Below are 20,650 nucleotides of genomic sequence, written 5' to 3' on the forward strand. Positions count from 1 at the left end.
TATCTTATAGAACTCAAGGTCTCCGTGCTGGGAAAACAGGTTTTGCAGCTGTTTGAGCTAAGATTTCCAAGTTATTCACATAATGAAAACCTATACTTTGTTTCGGTCGAGTTCCCCATTCAAATGCATGTAACAGTGAGAAACACACTGTATTGGCGAAAGAAAGCGTTTTTGTACAACTTCATAGAAATAGCTGTAACTTTTGATAGAAGACTCGGATACACATGTTTATGGCTTTATCTTATAGAACTCAAGGTTCCCGTGCTGGGAAAACAGGTTTTGCAGCTGTTTGAGCTAAGATTTCCAAGTTATTCACATAATGAAAACCTATACTTTGTTTCGGTCGAGTTCCCCATTCAAATGCATGTAACAGTGAGAAACGCACTGTCTTGGCGAAAGAAAGCGTTTTTGTACAACTTCATATAAATAGCTGTAACTTTTGATAGAAGACTCGGATACACATGTTTATGGCTTTATCTTATAGAACTCAAGGTCTCCGTGCTGGGAAAACAGGTTTTGCAGCTGTTTGAGCTAAGATTTCCAAGTTATTCACATAATGAAAACCTATACTTTGTTTCGGTCGAGTTCCCCATTCAAATGCATGTAACAGTGAGAAACGCACTGTCTTGGCGAAAGAAAGCGTTTTTGTACAACTTCATAGAAATAGCTGTAACTTTTGATAGAAGACTCAGACAAACATGTTTATGGCTTTATCTTATAGAACTCAAGGTCTCCGTGCTGGGAAAACAGGTTTTGCAGCTGTTTGAGCTAAGATTTCCAAGTTATTCACATAATGAAAACCTATACTTTGTTTCGGTCGAGTTCCCCATTCAAATGCATGTAACAGTGAGAAACGCACTGTCTTGGCGAAAGAAAGCGTTTTTGTACAACTTCATAGAAATAGCTGTAACTTTTGATAGAAGACTCAGACAAACATGTTTATGGCTTTATCTTATAGAACTCAAGGTCTCCGTGCTGGGAAAACAGGTTTTGCAGCTGTTTGAGCTAAGATTTCCAAGTTATTCACATAATGAAAACTTGTACTTTGTTTCGGTGGAGTTCCCCATTCAAATGCATGTAACAGTGAGAAACACACTGTCTTGGCGAAAGAAAGCGTTTTTGTACAACTTCATATAAATAGCTGTAACTTTTGATAGAAGACTCAGACAAACATGTTTATGGCTTTATCTTATAGAACTCAAGGTCTCCGTGCTGGGAAAACAGGTTTTGCAGCTGTTTGAGCTAAGATTTCCAAGTTATTCACATAATGAAAACCTATACTTTGTTTCGGTCGAGTTCCCCATTCAAATGCATGTAACAGTGAGAAACGCACTGTCTTGGCGAAAGAAAGCGTTTTTGTACAACTTCATAGAAATAGCTGTAACTTTTGATAGAAGACTCAGACAAACATGTTCATGGCTTTATCTTATAGAACTCAAGGTCTCCGTGCTGGGAAAACAGGTTTTGCAGCTGTTTGAGCTAAGATTTCCAAGTTATTCACATAATGAAAACCTATACTTTGTTTCGGTCGAGTTCCCCATTCAAATGCATGTAACAGTGAGAAACGCACTGTCTTGGCGAAAGAAAGCGTTTTTGTACAACTTCATATAAATAGCTGTAACTTTTGATAGAAGACTCAGACAAACATGTTTATGGCTTTATCTTATAGAACTCAAGGTCTCCGTGCTGGGAAAACAGGTTTTGCAGCTGTTTGAGCTAAGATTTCCAAGTTATTCACATAATGAAAACTTGTACTTTGTTTCGGTCGAGTTCCCCATTCAAATGCATGTAACAGTGAGAAACGCACTGTCTTGGCGAAAGAAAGCGTTTTTGTACAACTTCATAGAAATAGCTGTAACTTTTGATAGAAGACTCAGACAAACATGTTTATGGCTTTATCTTATAGAACTCAAGGTCTCCGTGCTGGGAAAACAGGTTTTGCAGCTGTTTGAGCTAAGATTTCCAAGTTATTCACATAATGAAAACTTGTACTTTGTTTCGGTCGAGTTCCCCATTCAAATGCATGTAACAGTGAGAAACGCACTGTCTTGGCGAAAGAAAGCGTTTTTGTACAACTTCATAGAAATAGCTGTAACTTTTGATAGAAGACTCAGACAAACATGTTTATGGCTTTATCTTATAGAACTCAAGGTCTCCGTGCTGGGAAAACAGGTTTTGCAGCTGTTTGAGCTAAGATTTCCAAGTTATTCACATAATGAAAACCTATACTTTGTTTCGGTCGAGTTCCCCATTCAAATGCATGTAACAGTGAGAAACGCACTGTCTTGGCGAAAGAAAGCGTTTTTGTACAACTTCATATAAATAGCTGTAACTTTTGATAGAAGACTCAGACAAACATGTTTATGGCTTTATCTTATAGAACTCAAGGTCTCCGTGCTGGGAAAACAGGTTTTGCAGCTGTTTGAGCTAAGATTTCCAAGTTATTCACATAATGAAAACCTATACTTTGTTTCGGTCGAGTTCCCCATTCAAATGCATGTAACAGTGAGAAACGCACTGTCTTGGCGAAAGAAAGCTATTTTGTACAACTTCATAGAAATAGCTGTAACTTTTGATAGAAGACTCAGACAAACATGTTTATGGCCTTATCTTATAGAACTCAAGGTCTCCGTGCTGGGAAAACAGGTTTTGCAGCTGTTTGAGCTAAGATTTCCAAGTTATTCACATAATGAAAACCTATACTTTGTTTCGGTCGAGTTCCCCATTCAAATGCATGTAACAGTGAGAAACACACTGTATTGGCGAAAGAAAGCGTTTTTGTACAACTTCATAGAAATAGCTGTAACTTTTGATAGAAGACTCGGATACACATGTTTATGGCTTTATCTTATAGAACTCAAGGTCTCCGTGCTGGGAAAACAGGTTTTGCAGCTGTTTGAGCTAAGATTTCCAAGTTATTCACATAATGAAAACCTATACTTTGTTTCGGTCGAGTTCCCCATTCAAATGCATGTAACAGTGAGAAACGCACTGTCTTGGCGAAAGAAAGCGTTTTTGTACAACTTCATAGAAATAGCTGTAACTTTTGATAGAAGACTCAGACAAACATGTTTATGGCTTTATCTTATAGAACTCAAGGTCTCCGTGCTGGGAAAACAGGTTTTGCAGCTGTTTGAGCTAAGATTTCCAAGTTATTCACATAATGAAAACCTATACTTTGTTTCGGTCGAGTTCCCCATTCAAATGCATGTAACAGTGAGAAACGCACTGTCTTGGCGAAAGAAAGCTATTTTGTACAACTTCATAGAAATAGCTGTAACTTTTGATAGAAGACTCAGACAAACATGTTTATGGCCTTATATTATAGAACTCAAGGTCTCCGTGCTGGGAAAACAGGTTTTGCAGCTGTTTGAGCTAAGATTTCCAAGTTATTCACATAATGAAAACCTATACTTTGTTTCGGTGGAGTTCCCCATTCAAATGCATGTAACAGTGAGAAACGCACTGTCTTGGCGAAAGAAAGCGTTTTTGTACAACTTCATATAAATAGCTGTAACTTTTGATAGAAGACTCAGACAAACATGTTTATGGCTTTATCTTATAGAACTCAAGGTCTCCGTGCTGGGAAAACAGGTTTTGCAGCTGTTTGAGCTAAGATTTCCAAGTTATTCACATAATGAAAACCTATACTTTGTTTCGGTCGAGTTCCCCATTCAAATGCATGTAACAGTGAGAAACGCACTGTCTTGGCGAAAGAAAGCGTTTTTGTACAACTTCATAGAAATAGCTGTAACTTTTGATAGAAGACTCAGACAAACATGTTTATGGCCTTATACTATAGAACTCAAGGTCTCCGTGCTGGGAAAACAGGTTTTGCAGCTGTTTGAGCTAAGATTTCCAAGTTATTCACATAATGAAAACCTATACTTTGTTTCGGTCGAGTTCCCCATTCAAATGCATGTAACAGTGAGAAACGCACTGTCTTGGCGAAAGAAAGCTATTTTGTACAACTTCATAGAAATAGCTGTAACTTTTGATAGAAGACTCAGACAAACATGTTTATGGCCTTATATTATAGAACTCAAGGTCTCCGTGCTGGGAAAACAGGTTTTGCAGCTGTTTGAGCTAAGATTTCCAAGTTATTCACATAATGAAAACCTATACTTTGTTTCGGTCGAGTTCCCCATTCAAATGCATGTAACAGTGAGAAACGCACTGTCTTGGCGAAAGAAAGCGTTTTTGTACAACTTCATATAAATAGCTGTAACTTTTGATAGAAGACTCAGACAAACATGTTTATGGCTTTATCTTATAGAACTCAAGGTCTCCGTGCTGGGAAAACAGGTTTTGCAGCTGTTTGAGCTAAGATTTCCAAGTTATTCACATAATGAAAACCTATACTTTGTTTCGGTCGAGTTCCCCATTCAAATGCATGTAACAGTGAGAAACGCACTGTCTTGGCGAAAGAAAGCGTTTTTGTACAACTTCATATAAATAGCTGTAACTTTTGATAGAAGACTCAGACAAACATGTTTATGGCTTTATCTTATAGAACTCAAGGTCTCCGTGCTGGGAAAACAGGTTTTGCAGCTGTTTGAGCTAAGATTTCCAAGTTATTCACATAATGAAAACTTGTACTTTGTTTCGGTGGAGTTCCCCATTCAAATGCATGTAACAGTGAGAAACGCACTGTCTTGGCGAAAGAAAGCGTTTTTGTACAACTTCATAGAAATAGCTGTAACTTTTGATAGAAGACTCAGACAAACATGTTTATGGCTTTATCTTATAGAACTCAAGGTCTCCGTGCTGGGAAAACAGGTTTTGCAGCTGTTTGAGCTAAGATTTCCAAGTTATTCACATAATGAAAACCTATACTTTGTTTCGGTCGAGTTCCCCATTCAAATGCATGTAACAGTGAGAAACGCACTGTCTTGGCGAAAGAAAGCGTTTTTGTACAACTTCATATGAATAGCTGTAACTTTTGATAGAAGACTCAGACAAACATGTTTATGGCTTTATCTTATAGAACTCAAGGTCTCCGTGCTGGGAAAACAGGTTTTGCAGCTGTTTGAGCTAAGATTTCCAAGTTATTCACATAATGAAAACCTATACTTTGTTTCGGTCGAGTTCCCCATTCAAATGCATGTAACAGTGAGAAACGCACTGTCTTGGCGAAAGAAAGCTATTTTGTACAACTTCATAGAAATAGCTGTAACTTTTGATAGAAGACTCAGACAAACATGTTTATGGCTTTATCTTATAGAACTCAAGGTCTCCGTGCTGGGAAAACAGGTTTTGCAGCTGTTTGAGCTAAGATTTCCAAGTTATTCACATAATGAAAACCTATACTTTGTTTCGGTCGAGTTCCCCATTCAAATGCATGTAACAGTGAGAAACACACTGTATTGGCGAAAGAAAGCGTTTTTGTACAACTTCATAGAAATAGCTGTAACTTTTGATAGAAGACTCGGACAAACATGTTTATGGCTTTATCTTATAGAACTCAAGGTTCCCGTGCTGGGAAAACAGGTTTTGCAGCTGTTTGAGCTAAGATTTCCAAGTTATTCACATAATGAAAACCTATACTTTGTTTCGGTCGAGTTCCCCATTCAAATGCATGTAACAGTGAGAAACGCACTGTCTTGGCGAAAGAAAGCGTTTTTGTACAACTTCATATAAATAGCTGTAACTTTTGATAGAAGACTCGGATACACATGTTTATGGCTTTATCTTATAGAACTCAAGGTCTCCGTGCTGGGAAAACAGGTTTTGCAGCTGTTTGAGCTAAGATTTCCAAGTTATTCACATAATGAAAACCTATACTTTGTTTCGGTCGAGTTCCCCATTCAAATGCATGTAACAGTGAGAAACGCACTGTCTTGGCGAAAGAAAGCGTTTTTGTACAACTTCATAGAAATAGCTGTAACTTTTGATAGAAGACTCAGACAAACATGTTTATGGCTTTATCTTATAGAACTCAAGGTCTCCGTGCTGGGAAAACAGGTTTTGCAGCTGTTTGAGCTAAGATTTCCAAGTTATTCACATAATGAAAACCTATACTTTGTTTCGGTCGAGTTCCCCATTCAAATGCATGTAACAGTGAGAAACGCACTGTCTTGGCGAAAGAAAGCGTTTTTGTACAACTTCATAGAAATAGCTGTAACTTTTGATAGAAGACTCGGATACACATGTTTATGGCTTTATCTTATAGAACTCAAGGTTCCCGTGCTGGGAAAACAGGTTTTGCAGCTGTTTAAGCTAAGATTTCCAAGTTATTCACATAATGAAAACGTATACTTTGTTTTGGTCGAGTTCCCCATTCAAATGCATGTAACAGTGAGAAGCGCACTGTCTTGGCGAAAGAAAGCTATTTTGTACAACTTCATAGAAATAGCTGTAACTTTTGATAGAAGACTCAGACAAACATGTTTATGGCCTTATATTATAGAACTCAAGGTCTCCGTGCTGGGAAAACAGGTTTTGCAGCTGTTTAAGCTAAGATTTCCAAGTTATTCACATAATGAAAACCTATACTTTGTTTCGGTCGAGTTCCCCATTCAAAATGCATGTAACAGTGAGAAACGCACTGTCTTGGCGAAAGAAAGCGTTTTTGTACAACTTCATATGAATAGCTGTAACTTTTGATAGAACACTCGGATACACATGTTTATGGCTTTATCTTATAGAACTCAAGGTTCCCGTGCTGGGAAAACAGGTTTTGCAGCTGTTTGAGCTAAGATTTCCAAGTTATTCACATAATGAAAACCTATACTTTGTTTCGGTCGAGTTCCCCATTCAAATGCATGTAACAGTGAGAAACGCACTGTCTTGGCGAAAGAAAGCGTTTTTGTACAACTTCATAGAAATAGCTGTAACTTTTGATAGAAGACTCAGACAAGCATGTTTATGGCCTTATATTATAGAACTCAAGGTCTCCGTGCTGGGCAAACAGGTTTTGCAGCTGTTTGAGCTAAGATTTCCAAGTTATTCACATAATGAAAACTTATACTTTGTTTCGGTGGAGTTCCCCATTCAAATGCATGTAACAGTGAGAAACGCACTGTCTTGGCGAAAGAAAGCTATTTTGTACAACTTCATATGAATAGCTGTAACTTTTGATAGAAGACTCGGATACACATGTTTATGGCTTTATCTTATAGAACTCAAGGTTCCCGTGCTGGGCAAACAGGTTTTGCAGCTGTTTGAGCTAAGATTTCCAAGTTATTCACATAATGAAAACCTATACTTTGTTTCGGTCGAGTTCCCCATTCAAAATGCATGTAACAGTGAGAAACGCACTGTCTTGGCGAAAGAAAGCGTTTTTGTACAACTTCATATAAATAGCTGTAACTTTTGATAGAAGACTCAGACAAACATGTTTATGGCCTTATATTATAGAACTCAAGGTCTCCGTGCTGGGAAAACAGGTTTTGCAGCTGTTTGAGCTAAGATTTCCAAGTTATTCACATAATGAAAACCTATACTTTGTTTCGGTCGAGTTCCCCATTCAAATGCATGTAACAGTGAGAAACGCACTGTCTTGGCGAAAGAAAGCGTTTTTGTACAACTTCATATAAATAGCTGTAACTTTTGATAGAAGACTCAGACAAACATGTTTATGGCTTTATCTTATAGAACTCAAGGTCTCCGTGCTGGGAAAACAGGTTTTGCAGCTGTTTGAGCTAAGATTTCCAAGTTATTCACATAATGAAAACCTATACTTTGTTTCGGTCGAGTTCCCCATTCAAATGCATGTAACAGTGAGAAACGCACTGTCTTGGCGAAAGAAAGCGTTTTTGTACAACTTCATATAAATAGCTGTAACTTTTGATAGAAGACTCAGACAAACATGTTTATGGCTTTATCTTATAGAACTCAAGGTCTCCGTGCTGGGAAAACAGGTTTTGCAGCTGTTTGAGCTAAGATTTCCAAGTTATTCACATAATGAAAACTTGTACTTTGTTTCGGTGGAGTTCCCCATTCAAATGCATGTAACAGTGAGAAACGCACTGTCTTGGCGAAAGAAAGCGTTTTTGTACAACTTCATAGAAATAGCTGTAACTTTTGATAGAAGACTCAGACAAACATGTTTATGGCTTTATCTTATAGAACTCAAGGTCTCCGTGCTGGGAAAACAGGTTTTGCAGCTGTTTGAGCTAAGATTTCCAAGTTATTCACATAATGAAAACCTATACTTTGTTTCGGTCGAGTTCCCCATTCAAATGCATGTAACAGTGAGAAACGCACTGTCTTGGCGAAAGAAAGCGTTTTTGTACAACTTCATAGAAATAGCTGTAACTTTTGATAGAAGACTCAGACAAACATGTTTATGGCTTTATCTTATAGAACTCAAGGTCTCCGTGCTGGGAAAACAGGTTTTGCAGCTGTTTGAGCTAAGATTTCCAAGTTATTCACATAATGAAAACCTATACTTTGTTTCGGTCGAGTTCCCCATTCAAATGCATGTAACAGTGAGAAACGCACTGTCTTGGCGAAAGAAAGCGTTTTTGTACAACTTCATATAAATAGCTGTAACTTTTGATAGAAGACTCAGACAAACATGTTTATGGCTTTATCTTATAGAACTCAAGGTCTCCGTGCTGGGAAAACAGGTTTTGCAGCTGTTTGAGCTAAGATTTCCAAGTTATTCACATAATGAAAACCTATACTTTGTTTCGGTCGAGTTCCCCATTCAAATGCATGTAACAGTGAGAAACGCACTGTCTTGGCGAAAGAAAGCTATTTTGTACAACTTCATAGAAATAGCTGTAACTTTTGATAGAAGACTCAGACAAACATGTTTATGGCCTTATCTTATAGAACTCAAGGTCTCCGTGCTGGGAAAACAGGTTTTGCAGCTGTTTGAGCTAAGATTTCCAAGTTATTCACATAATGAAAACCTATACTTTGTTTCGGTCGAGTTCCCCATTCAAATGCATGTAACAGTGAGAAACACACTGTATTGGCGAAAGAAAGCGTTTTTGTACAACTTCATAGAAATAGCTGTAACTTTTGATAGAAGACTCGGATACACATGTTTATGGCTTTATCTTATAGAACTCAAGGTCTCCGTGCTGGGAAAACAGGTTTTGCAGCTGTTTGAGCTAAGATTTCCAAGTTATTCACATAATGAAAACCTATACTTTGTTTCGGTCGAGTTCCCCATTCAAATGCATGTAACAGTGAGAAACGCACTGTCTTGGCGAAAGAAAGCGTTTTTGTACAACTTCATAGAAATAGCTGTAACTTTTGATAGAAGACTCAGACAAACATGTTTATGGCTTTATCTTATAGAACTCAAGGTCTCCGTGCTGGGAAAACAGGTTTTGCAGCTGTTTGAGCTAAGATTTCCAAGTTATTCACATAATGAAAACCTATACTTTGTTTCGGTCGAGTTCCCCATTCAAATGCATGTAACAGTGAGAAACGCACTGTCTTGGCGAAAGAAAGCTATTTTGTACAACTTCATAGAAATAGCTGTAACTTTTGATAGAAGACTCAGACAAACATGTTTATGGCCTTATATTATAGAACTCAAGGTCTCCGTGCTGGGAAAACAGGTTTTGCAGCTGTTTGAGCTAAGATTTCCAAGTTATTCACATAATGAAAACCTATACTTTGTTTCGGTGGAGTTCCCCATTCAAATGCATGTAACAGTGAGAAACGCACTGTCTTGGCGAAAGAAAGCGTTTTTGTACAACTTCATATAAATAGCTGTAACTTTTGATAGAAGACTCAGACAAACATGTTTATGGCTTTATCTTATAGAACTCAAGGTCTCCGTGCTGGGAAAACAGGTTTTGCAGCTGTTTGAGCTAAGATTTCCAAGTTATTCACATAATGAAAACCTATACTTTGTTTCGGTCGAGTTCCCCATTCAAATGCATGTAACAGTGAGAAACGCACTGTCTTGGCGAAAGAAAGCGTTTTTGTACAACTTCATAGAAATAGCTGTAACTTTTGATAGAAGACTCAGACAAACATGTTTATGGCCTTATACTATAGAACTCAAGGTCTCCGTGCTGGGAAAACAGGTTTTGCAGCTGTTTGAGCTAAGATTTCCAAGTTATTCACATAATGAAAACCTATACTTTGTTTCGGTCGAGTTCCCCATTCAAATGCATGTAACAGTGAGAAACGCACTGTCTTGGCGAAAGAAAGCTATTTTGTACAACTTCATAGAAATAGCTGTAACTTTTGATAGAAGACTCAGACAAACATGTTTATGGCCTTATATTATAGAACTCAAGGTCTCCGTGCTGGGAAAACAGGTTTTGCAGCTGTTTGAGCTAAGATTTCCAAGTTATTCACATAATGAAAACCTATACTTTGTTTCGGTCGAGTTCCCCATTCAAATGCATGTAACAGTGAGAAACGCACTGTCTTGGCGAAAGAAAGCGTTTTTGTACAACTTCATATAAATAGCTGTAACTTTTGATAGAAGACTCAGACAAACATGTTTATGGCTTTATCTTATAGAACTCAAGGTCTCCGTGCTGGGAAAACAGGTTTTGCAGCTGTTTGAGCTAAGATTTCCAAGTTATTCACATAATGAAAACCTATACTTTGTTTCGGTCGAGTTCCCCATTCAAATGCATGTAACAGTGAGAAACGCACTGTCTTGGCGAAAGAAAGCGTTTTTGTACAACTTCATATAAATAGCTGTAACTTTTGATAGAAGACTCAGACAAACATGTTTATGGCTTTATCTTATAGAACTCAAGGTCTCCGTGCTGGGAAAACAGGTTTTGCAGCTGTTTGAGCTAAGATTTCCAAGTTATTCACATAATGAAAACTTGTACTTTGTTTCGGTCGAGTTCCCCATTCAAATGCATGTAACAGTGAGAAACGCACTGTCTTGGCGAAAGAAAGCGTTTTTGTACAACTTCATAGAAATAGCTGTAACTTTTGATAGAAGACTCAGACAAACATGTTTATGGCTTTATCTTATAGAACTCAAGGTCTCCGTGCTGGGAAAACAGGTTTTGCAGCTGTTTGAGCTAAGATTTCCAAGTTATTCACATAATGAAAACTTGTACTTTGTTTCGGTGGAGTTCCCCATTCAAATGCATGTAACAGTGAGAAACGCACTGTCTTGGCGAAAGAAAGCGTTTTTGTACAACTTCATAGAAATAGCTGTAACTTTTGATAGAAGACTCAGACAAACATGTTTATGGCTTTATCTTATAGAACTCAAGGTCTCCGTGCTGGGAAAACAGGTTTTGCAGCTGTTTGAGCTAAGATTTCCAAGTTATTCACATAATGAAAACCTATACTTTGTTTCGGTCGAGTTCCCCATTCAAATGCATGTAACAGTGAGAAACGCACTGTCTTGGCGAAAGAAAGCTATTTTGTACAACTTCATAGAAATAGCTGTAACTTTTGATAGAAGACTCAGACAAACATGTTTATGGCTTTATCTTATAGAACTCAAGGTCTCCGTGCTGGGAAAACAGGTTTTGCAGCTGTTTGAGCTAAGATTTCCAAGTTATTCACATAATGAAAACCTATACTTTGTTTCGGTCGAGTTCCCCATTCAAATGCATGTAACAGTGAGAAACACACTGTATTGGCGAAAGAAAGCGTTTTTGTACAACTTCATAGAAATAGCTGTAACTTTTGATAGAAGACTCGGACAAACATGTTTATGGCTTTATCTTATAGAACTCAAGGTTCCCGTGCTGGGAAAACAGGTTTTGCAGCTGTTTGAGCTAAGATTTCCAAGTTATTCACATAATGAAAACCTATACTTTGTTTCGGTCGAGTTCCCCATTCAAATGCATGTAACAGTGAGAAACGCACTGTCTTGGCGAAAGAAAGCGTTTTTGTACAACTTCATATAAATAGCTGTAACTTTTGATAGAAGACTCGGATACACATGTTTATGGCTTTATCTTATAGAACTCAAGGTCTCCGTGCTGGGAAAACAGGTTTTGCAGCTGTTTGAGCTAAGATTTCCAAGTTATTCACATAATGAAAACCTATACTTTGTTTCGGTCGAGTTCCCCATTCAAATGCATGTAACAGTGAGAAACGCACTGTCTTGGCGAAAGAAAGCGTTTTTGTACAACTTCATAGAAATAGCTGTAACTTTTGATAGAAGACTCAGACAAACATGTTTATGGCTTTATCTTATAGAACTCAAGGTCTCCGTGCTGGGAAAACAGGTTTTGCAGCTGTTTGAGCTAAGATTTCCAAGTTATTCACATAATGAAAACCTATACTTTGTTTCGGTCGAGTTCCCCATTCAAATGCATGTAACAGTGAGAAACGCACTGTCTTGGCGAAAGAAAGCGTTTTTGTACAACTTCATAGAAATAGCTGTAACTTTTGATAGAAGACTCAGACAAACATGTTTATGGCTTTATCTTATAGAACTCAAGGTCTCCGTGCTGGGAAAACAGGTTTTGCAGCTGTTTGAGCTAAGATTTCCAAGTTATTCACATAATGAAAACCTATACTTTGTTTCGGTCGAGTTCCCCATTCAAATGCATGTAACAGTGAGAAACGCACTGTCTTGGCGAAAGAAAGCTATTTTGTACAACTTCATAGAAATAGCTGTAACTTTTGATAGAAGACTCAGACAAACATGTTTATGGCTTTATCTTATAGAACTCAAGGTCTCCGTGCTGGGAAAACAGGTTTTGCAGCTGTTTGAGCTAAGATTTCCAAGTTATTCACATAATGAAAACCTATACTTTGTTTCGGTCGAGTTCCCCATTCAAATGCATGTAACAGTGAGAAACACACTGTATTGGCGAAAGAAAGCGTTTTTGTACAACTTCATAGAAATAGCTGTAACTTTTGATAGAAGACTCGGACAAACATGTTTATGGCTTTATCTTATAGAACTCAAGGTTCCCGTGCTGGGAAAACAGGTTTTGCAGCTGTTTGAGCTAAGATTTCCAAGTTATTCACATAATGAAAACCTATACTTTGTTTCGGTCGAGTTCCCCATTCAAATGCATGTAACAGTGAGAAACGCACTGTCTTGGCGAAAGAAAGCGTTTTTGTACAACTTCATATAAATAGCTGTAACTTTTGATAGAAGACTCGGATACACATGTTTATGGCTTTATCTTATAGAACTCAAGGTCTCCGTGCTGGGAAAACAGGTTTTGCAGCTGTTTGAGCTAAGATTTCCAAGTTATTCACATAATGAAAACCTATACTTTGTTTCGGTCGAGTTCCCCATTCAAATGCATGTAACAGTGAGAAACGCACTGTCTTGGCGAAAGAAAGCGTTTTTGTACAACTTCATAGAAATAGCTGTAACTTTTGATAGAAGACTCAGACAAACATGTTTATGGCTTTATCTTATAGAACTCAAGGTCTCCGTGCTGGGAAAACAGGTTTTGCAGCTGTTTGAGCTAAGATTTCCAAGTTATTCACATAATGAAAACCTATACTTTGTTTCGGTCGAGTTCCCCATTCAAATGCATGTAACAGTGAGAAACGCACTGTCTTGGCGAAAGAAAGCGTTTTTGTACAACTTCATAGAAATAGCTGTAACTTTTGATAGAAGACTCAGACAAACATGTTTATGGCTTTATCTTATAGAACTCAAGGTCTCCGTGCTGGGAAAACAGGTTTTGCAGCTGTTTGAGCTAAGATTTCCAAGTTATTCACATAATGAAAACCTATACTTTGTTTCGGTCGAGTTCCCCATTCAAATGCATGTAACAGTGAGAAACGCACTGTCTTGGCGAAAGAAAGCGTTTTTGTACAACTTCATAGAAATAGCTGTAACTTTTGATAGAAGACTCAGACAAACATGTTTATGGCTTTATCTTATAGAACTCAAGGTCTCCGTGCTGGGAAAACAGGTTTTGCAGCTGTTTGAGCTAAGATTTCCAAGTTATTCACATAATGAAAACTTGTACTTTGTTTCGGTGGAGTTCCCCATTCAAATGCATGTAACAGTGAGAAACACACTGTCTTGGCGAAAGAAAGCGTTTTTGTACAACTTCATATAAATAGCTGTAACTTTTGATAGAAGACTCAGACAAACATGTTTATGGCTTTATCTTATAGAACTCAAGGTCTCCGTGCTGGGAAAACAGGTTTTGCAGCTGTTTGAGCTAAGATTTCCAAGTTATTCACATAATGAAAACCTATACTTTGTTTCGGTCGAGTTCCCCATTCAAATGCATGTAACAGTGAGAAACGCACTGTCTTGGCGAAAGAAAGCGTTTTTGTACAACTTCATAGAAATAGCTGTAACTTTTGATAGAAGACTCAGACAAACATGTTTATGGCTTTATCTTATAGAACTCAAGGTCTCCGTGCTGGGAAAACAGGTTTTGCAGCTGTTTGAGCTAAGATTTCCAAGTTATTCACATAATGAAAACCTATACTTTGTTTCGGTCGAGTTCCCCATTCAAATGCATGTAACAGTGAGAAACGCACTGTCTTGGCGAAAGAAAGCGTTTTTGTACAACTTCATATAAATAGCTGTAACTTTTGATAGAAGACTCAGACAAACATGTTTATGGCTTTATCTTATAGAACTCAAGGTCTCCGTGCTGGGAAAACAGGTTTTGCAGCTGTTTGAGCTAAGATTTCCAAGTTATTCACATAATGAAAACTTGTACTTTGTTTCGGTCGAGTTCCCCATTCAAATGCATGTAACAGTGAGAAACGCACTGTCTTGGCGAAAGAAAGCGTTTTTGTACAACTTCATAGAAATAGCTGTAACTTTTGATAGAAGACTCAGACAAACATGTTTATGGCTTTATCTTATAGAACTCAAGGTCTCCGTGCTGGGAAAACAGGTTTTGCAGCTGTTTGAGCTAAGATTTCCAAGTTATTCACATAATGAAAACTTGTACTTTGTTTCGGTCGAGTTCCCCATTCAAATGCATGTAACAGTGAGAAACGCACTGTCTTGGCGAAAGAAAGCGTTTTTGTACAACTTCATAGAAATAGCTGTAACTTTTGATAGAAGACTCAGACAAACATGTTTATGGCTTTATCTTATAGAACTCAAGGTCTCCGTGCTGGGAAAACAGGTTTTGCAGCTGTTTGAGCTAAGATTTCCAAGTTATTCACATAATGAAAACCTATACTTTGTTTCGGTCGAGTTCCCCATTCAAATGCATGTAACAGTGAGAAACGCACTGTCTTGGCGAAAGAAAGCGTTTTTGTACAACTTCATATAAATAGCTGTAACTTTTGATAGAAGACTCAGACAAACATGTTTATGGCTTTATCTTATAGAACTCAAGGTCTCCGTGCTGGGAAAACAGGTTTTGCAGCTGTTTGAGCTAAGATTTCCAAGTTATTCACATAATGAAAACCTATACTTTGTTTCGGTCGAGTTCCCCATTCAAATGCATGTAACAGTGAGAAACGCACTGTCTTGGCGAAAGAAAGCTATTTTGTACAACTTCATAGAAATAGCTGTAACTTTTGATAGAAGACTCAGACAAACATGTTTATGGCCTTATCTTATAGAACTCAAGGTCTCCGTGCTGGGAAAACAGGTTTTGCAGCTGTTTGAGCTAAGATTTCCAAGTTATTCACATAATGAAAACCTATACTTTGTTTCGGTCGAGTTCCCCATTCAAATGCATGTAACAGTGAGAAACACACTGTATTGGCGAAAGAAAGCGTTTTTGTACAACTTCATAGAAATAGCTGTAACTTTTGATAGAAGACTCGGATACACATGTTTATGGCTTTATCTTATAGAACTCAAGGTCTCCGTGCTGGGAAAACAGGTTTTGCAGCTGTTTGAGCTAAGATTTCCAAGTTATTCACATAATGAAAACCTATACTTTGTTTCGGTCGAGTTCCCCATTCAAATGCATGTAACAGTGAGAAACGCACTGTCTTGGCGAAAGAAAGCGTTTTTGTACAACTTCATAGAAATAGCTGTAACTTTTGATAGAAGACTCAGACAAACATGTTTATGGCTTTATCTTATAGAACTCAAGGTCTCCGTGCTGGGAAAACAGGTTTTGCAGCTGTTTGAGCTAAGATTTCCAAGTTATTCACATAATGAAAACCTATACTTTGTTTCGGTCGAGTTCCCCATTCAAATGCATGTAACAGTGAGAAACGCACTGTCTTGGCGAAAGAAAGCTATTTTGTACAACTTCATAGAAATAGCTGTAACTTTTGATAGAAGACTCAGACAAACATGTTTATGGCCTTATATTATAGAACTCAAGGTCTCCGTGCTGGGAAAACAGGTTTTGCAGCTGTTTGAGCTAAGATTTCCAAGTTATTCACATAATGAAAACCTATACTTTGTTTCGGTGGAGTTCCCCATTCAAATGCATGTAACAGTGAGAAACGCACTGTCTTGGCGAAAGAAAGCGTTTTTGTACAACTTCATATAAATAGCTGTAACTTTTGATAGAAGACTCAGACAAACATGTTTATGGCTTTATCTTATAGAACTCAAGGTCTCCGTGCTGGGAAAACAGGTTTTGCAGCTGTTTGAGCTAAGATTTCCAAGTTATTCACATAATGAAAACCTATACTTTGTTTCGGTCGAGTTCCCCATTCAAATGCATGTAACAGTGAGAAACGCACTGTCTTGGCGAAAGAAAGCGTTTTTGTACAACTTCATAGAAATAGCTGTAACTTTTGATAGAAGACTCAGACAAACATGTTTATGGCCTTATACTATAGAACTCAAGGTCTCCGTGCTGGGAAAACAGGTTTTGCAGCTGTTTGAGCTAAGATTTCCAAGTTATTCACATAATGAAAACCTATACTTTGTTTCGGTCGAGTTCCCCATTCAAATGCATGTAACAGTGAGAAACGCACTGTCTTGGCGAAAGAAAGCTATTTTGTACAACTTCATAGAAATAGCTGTAACTTTTGATAGAAGACTCAGACAAACATGTTTATGGCCTTATATTATAGAACTCAAGGTCTCCGTGCTGGGAAAACAGGTTTTGCAGCTGTTTGAGCTAAGATTTCCAAGTTATTCACATAATGAAAACCTATACTTTGTTTCGGTCGAGTTCCCCATTCAAATGCATGTAACAGTGAGAAACGCACTGTCTTGGCGAAAGAAAGCGTTTTTGTACAACTTCATATAAATAGCTGTAACTTTTGATAGAAGACTCAGACAAACATGTTTATGGCTTTATCTTATAGAACTCAAGGTCTCCGTGCTGGGAAAACAGGTTTTGCAGCTGTTTGAGCTAAGATTTCCAAGTTATTCACATAATGAAAACCTATACTTTGTTTCGGTCGAGTTCCCCATTCAAATGCATGTAACAGTGAGAAACGCACTGTCTTGGCGAAAGAAAGCGTTTTTGTACAACTTCATATAAATAGCTGTAACTTTTGATAGAAGACTCAGACAAACATGTTTATGGCTTTATCTTATAGAACTCAAGGTCTCCGTGCTGGGAAAACAGGTTTTGCAGCTGTTTGAGCTAAGATTTCCAAGTTATTCACATAATGAAAACTTGTACTTTGTTTCGGTGGAGTTCCCCATTCAAATGCATGTAACAGTGAGAAACGCACTGTCTTGGCGAAAGAAAGCGTTTTTGTACAACTTCATAGAAATAGCTGTAACTTTTGATAGAAGACTCAGACAAACATGTTTATGGCTTTATCTTATAGAACTCAAGGTCTCCGTGCTGGGAAAACAGGTTTTGCAGCTGTTTGAGCTAAGATTTCCAAGTTATTCACATAATGAAAACCTATACTTTGTTTCGGTCGAGTTCCCCATTCAAATGCATGTAACAGTGAGAAACGCACTGTCTTGGCGAAAGAAAGCGTTTTTGTACAACTTCATATGAATAGCTGTAACTTTTGATAGAAGACTCAGACAAACATGTTTATGGCTTTATCTTATAGAACTCAAGGTCTCCGTGCTGGGAAAACAGGTTTTGCAGCTGTTTGAGCTAAGATTTCCAAGTTATTCACATAATGAAAACCTATACTTTGTTTCGGTCGAGTTCCCCATTCAAATGCATGTAACAGTGAGAAACGCACTGTCTTGGCGAAAGAAAGCTATTTTGTACAACTTCATAGAAATAGCTGTAACTTTTGATAGAAGACTCAGACAAACATGTTTATGGCTTTATCTTATAGAACTCAAGGTCTCCGTGCTGGGAAAACAGGTTTTGCAGCTGTTTGAGCTAAGATTTCCAAGTTATTCACATAATGAAAACCTATACTTTGTTTCGGTCGAGTTCCCCATTCAAATGCATGTAACAGTGAGAAACACACTGTATTGGCGAAAGAAAGCGTTTTTGTACAACTTCATAGAAATAGCTGTAACTTTTGATAGAAGACTCGGACAAACATGTTTATGGCTTTATCTTATAGAACTCAAGGTTCCCGTGCTGGGAAAACAGGTTTTGCAGCTGTTTGAGCTAAGATTTCCAAGTTATTCACATAATGAAAACCTATACTTTGTTTCGGTCGAGTTCCCCATTCAAATGCATGTAACAGTGAGAAACGCACTGTCTTGGCGAAAGAAAGCGTTTTTGTACAACTTCATATAAATAGCTGTAACTTTTGATAGAAGACTCGGATACACATGTTTATGGCTTTATCTTATAGAACTCAAGGTCTCCGTGCTGGGAAAACAGGTTTTGCAGCTGTTTGAGCTAAGATTTCCAAGTTATTCACATAATGAAAACCTATACTTTGTTTCGGTCGAGTTCCCCATTCAAATGCATGTAACAGTGAGAAACGCACTGTCTTGGCGAAAGAAAGCGTTTTTGTACAACTTCATAGAAATAGCTGTAACTTTTGATAGAAGACTCAGACAAACATGTTTATGGCTTTATCTTATAGAACTCAAGGTCTCCGTGCTGGGAAAACAGGTTTTGCAGCTGTTTGAGCTAAGATTTCCAAGTTATTCACATAATGAAAACCTATACTTTGTTTCGGTCGAGTTCCCCATTCAAATGCATGTAACAGTGAGAAACGCACTGTCTTGGCGAAAGAAAGCGTTTTTGTACAACTTCATAGAAATAGCTGTAACTTTTGATAGAAGACTCGGATACACATGTTTATGGCTTTATCTTATAGAACTCAAGGTTCCCGTGCTGGGAAAACAGGTTTTGCAGCTGTTTAAGCTAAGATTTCCAAGTTATTCACATAATGAAAACGTATACTTTGTTTTGGTCGAGTTCCCCATTCAAATGCATGTAACAGTGAGAAGCGCACTGTCTTGGCGAAAGAAAGCTATTTTGTACAACTTCATAGAAATAGCTGTAACTTTTGATAGAAGACTCAGACAAACATGTTTATGGCCTTATATTATAGAACTCAAGGTCTCCGTGCTGGGAAAACAGGTTTTGCAGCTGTTTAAGCTAAGATTTCCAAGTTATTCACATAATGAAAACCTATACTTTGTTTCGGTCGAGTTCCCCATTCAAAATGCATGTAACAGTGAGAAACGCACTGTCTTGGCGAAAGAAAGCGTTTTTGTACAACTTCATATGAATAGCTGTAACTTTTGATAGAACACTCGGATACACATGTTTATGGCTTTATCTTATAGAACTCAAGGTTCCCGTGCTGGGAAAACAGGTTTTGCAGCTGTTTGAGCTAAGATTTCCAAGTTATTCACATAATGAAAACTTATACTTTGTTTCGGTGGAGTTCCCCATTCAAATGCATGTAACAGTGAGAAACGCACTGTCTTGGCGAAAGAAAGCTATTTTGTACAACTTCATATGAATAGCTGTAACTTTTGATAGAAGACTCGGATACACATGTTTATGGCTTTATCTTATAGAACTCAAGGTTCCCGTGCTGGGCAAACAGGTTTTGCAGCTGTTTGAGCTAAGATTTCCAAGTTATTCACATAATGAAAACCTATACTTTGTTTCGGTCGAGTTCCCCATTCAAAATGCATGTAACAGTGAGAAACGCACTGTCTTGGCGAAAGAAAGCGTTTTTGTACAACTTCATATAAATAGCTGTAACTTTTGATAGAAGACTCAGACAAACATGTTTATGGCCTTATATTATAGAACTCAAGGTCTCCGTGCTGGGAAAACAGGTTTTGCAGCTGTTTGAGCTAAGATTTCCAAGTTATTCACATAATGAAAACCTATACTTTGTTTCGGTCGAGTTCCCCATTCAAATGCATGTAACAGTGAGAAACGCACTGTCTTGGCGAAAGAAAGCGTTTTTGTACAACTTCATAGAAATAGCTGTAACTTTTGATAGAAGACTCAGACAAACATGTTTATGGCTTTATCTTATAGAACTCAAGGTCTCCGTGCTGGGAAAACAGGTTTTGCAGCTGTTTGAGCTAAGATTTCCAAGTTATTCACATAATGAAAACCTATACTTTGTTTCGGTCGAGTTCCCCATTCAAATGCATGTAACAGTGAGAAACGCACTGTCTTGGCGAAAGAAAGCGTTTTTGTACAACTTCATAGAAATAGCTGTAACTTTTGATAGAAGACTCAGACAAACATGTTTATGGCTTTATCTTATAGAACTCAAGGTCTCCGTGCTGGGAAAACAGGTTTTGCAGCTGTTTGAGCTAAGATTTCCAAGTTATTCACATAATGAAAACCTATACTTTGTTTCGGTCGAGTTCCCCATTCAAATGCATGTAACAGTGAGAAACGCACTGTCTTGGCGAAAGAAAGCGTTTTTGTACAACTTCATAGAAATAGCTGTAACTTTTGATAGAAGACTCAGACAAACATGTTTATGGCTTTATCTTATAGAACTCAAGGTCTCCGTG

The sequence above is a fragment of the Maylandia zebra genome, linkage group LG5 (genome assembly GCF_041146795.1).
Source record: "Maylandia zebra isolate NMK-2024a linkage group LG5, Mzebra_GT3a, whole genome shotgun sequence".
Lineage (NCBI taxonomy): Eukaryota > Metazoa > Chordata > Actinopteri > Cichliformes > Cichlidae > Maylandia > Maylandia zebra.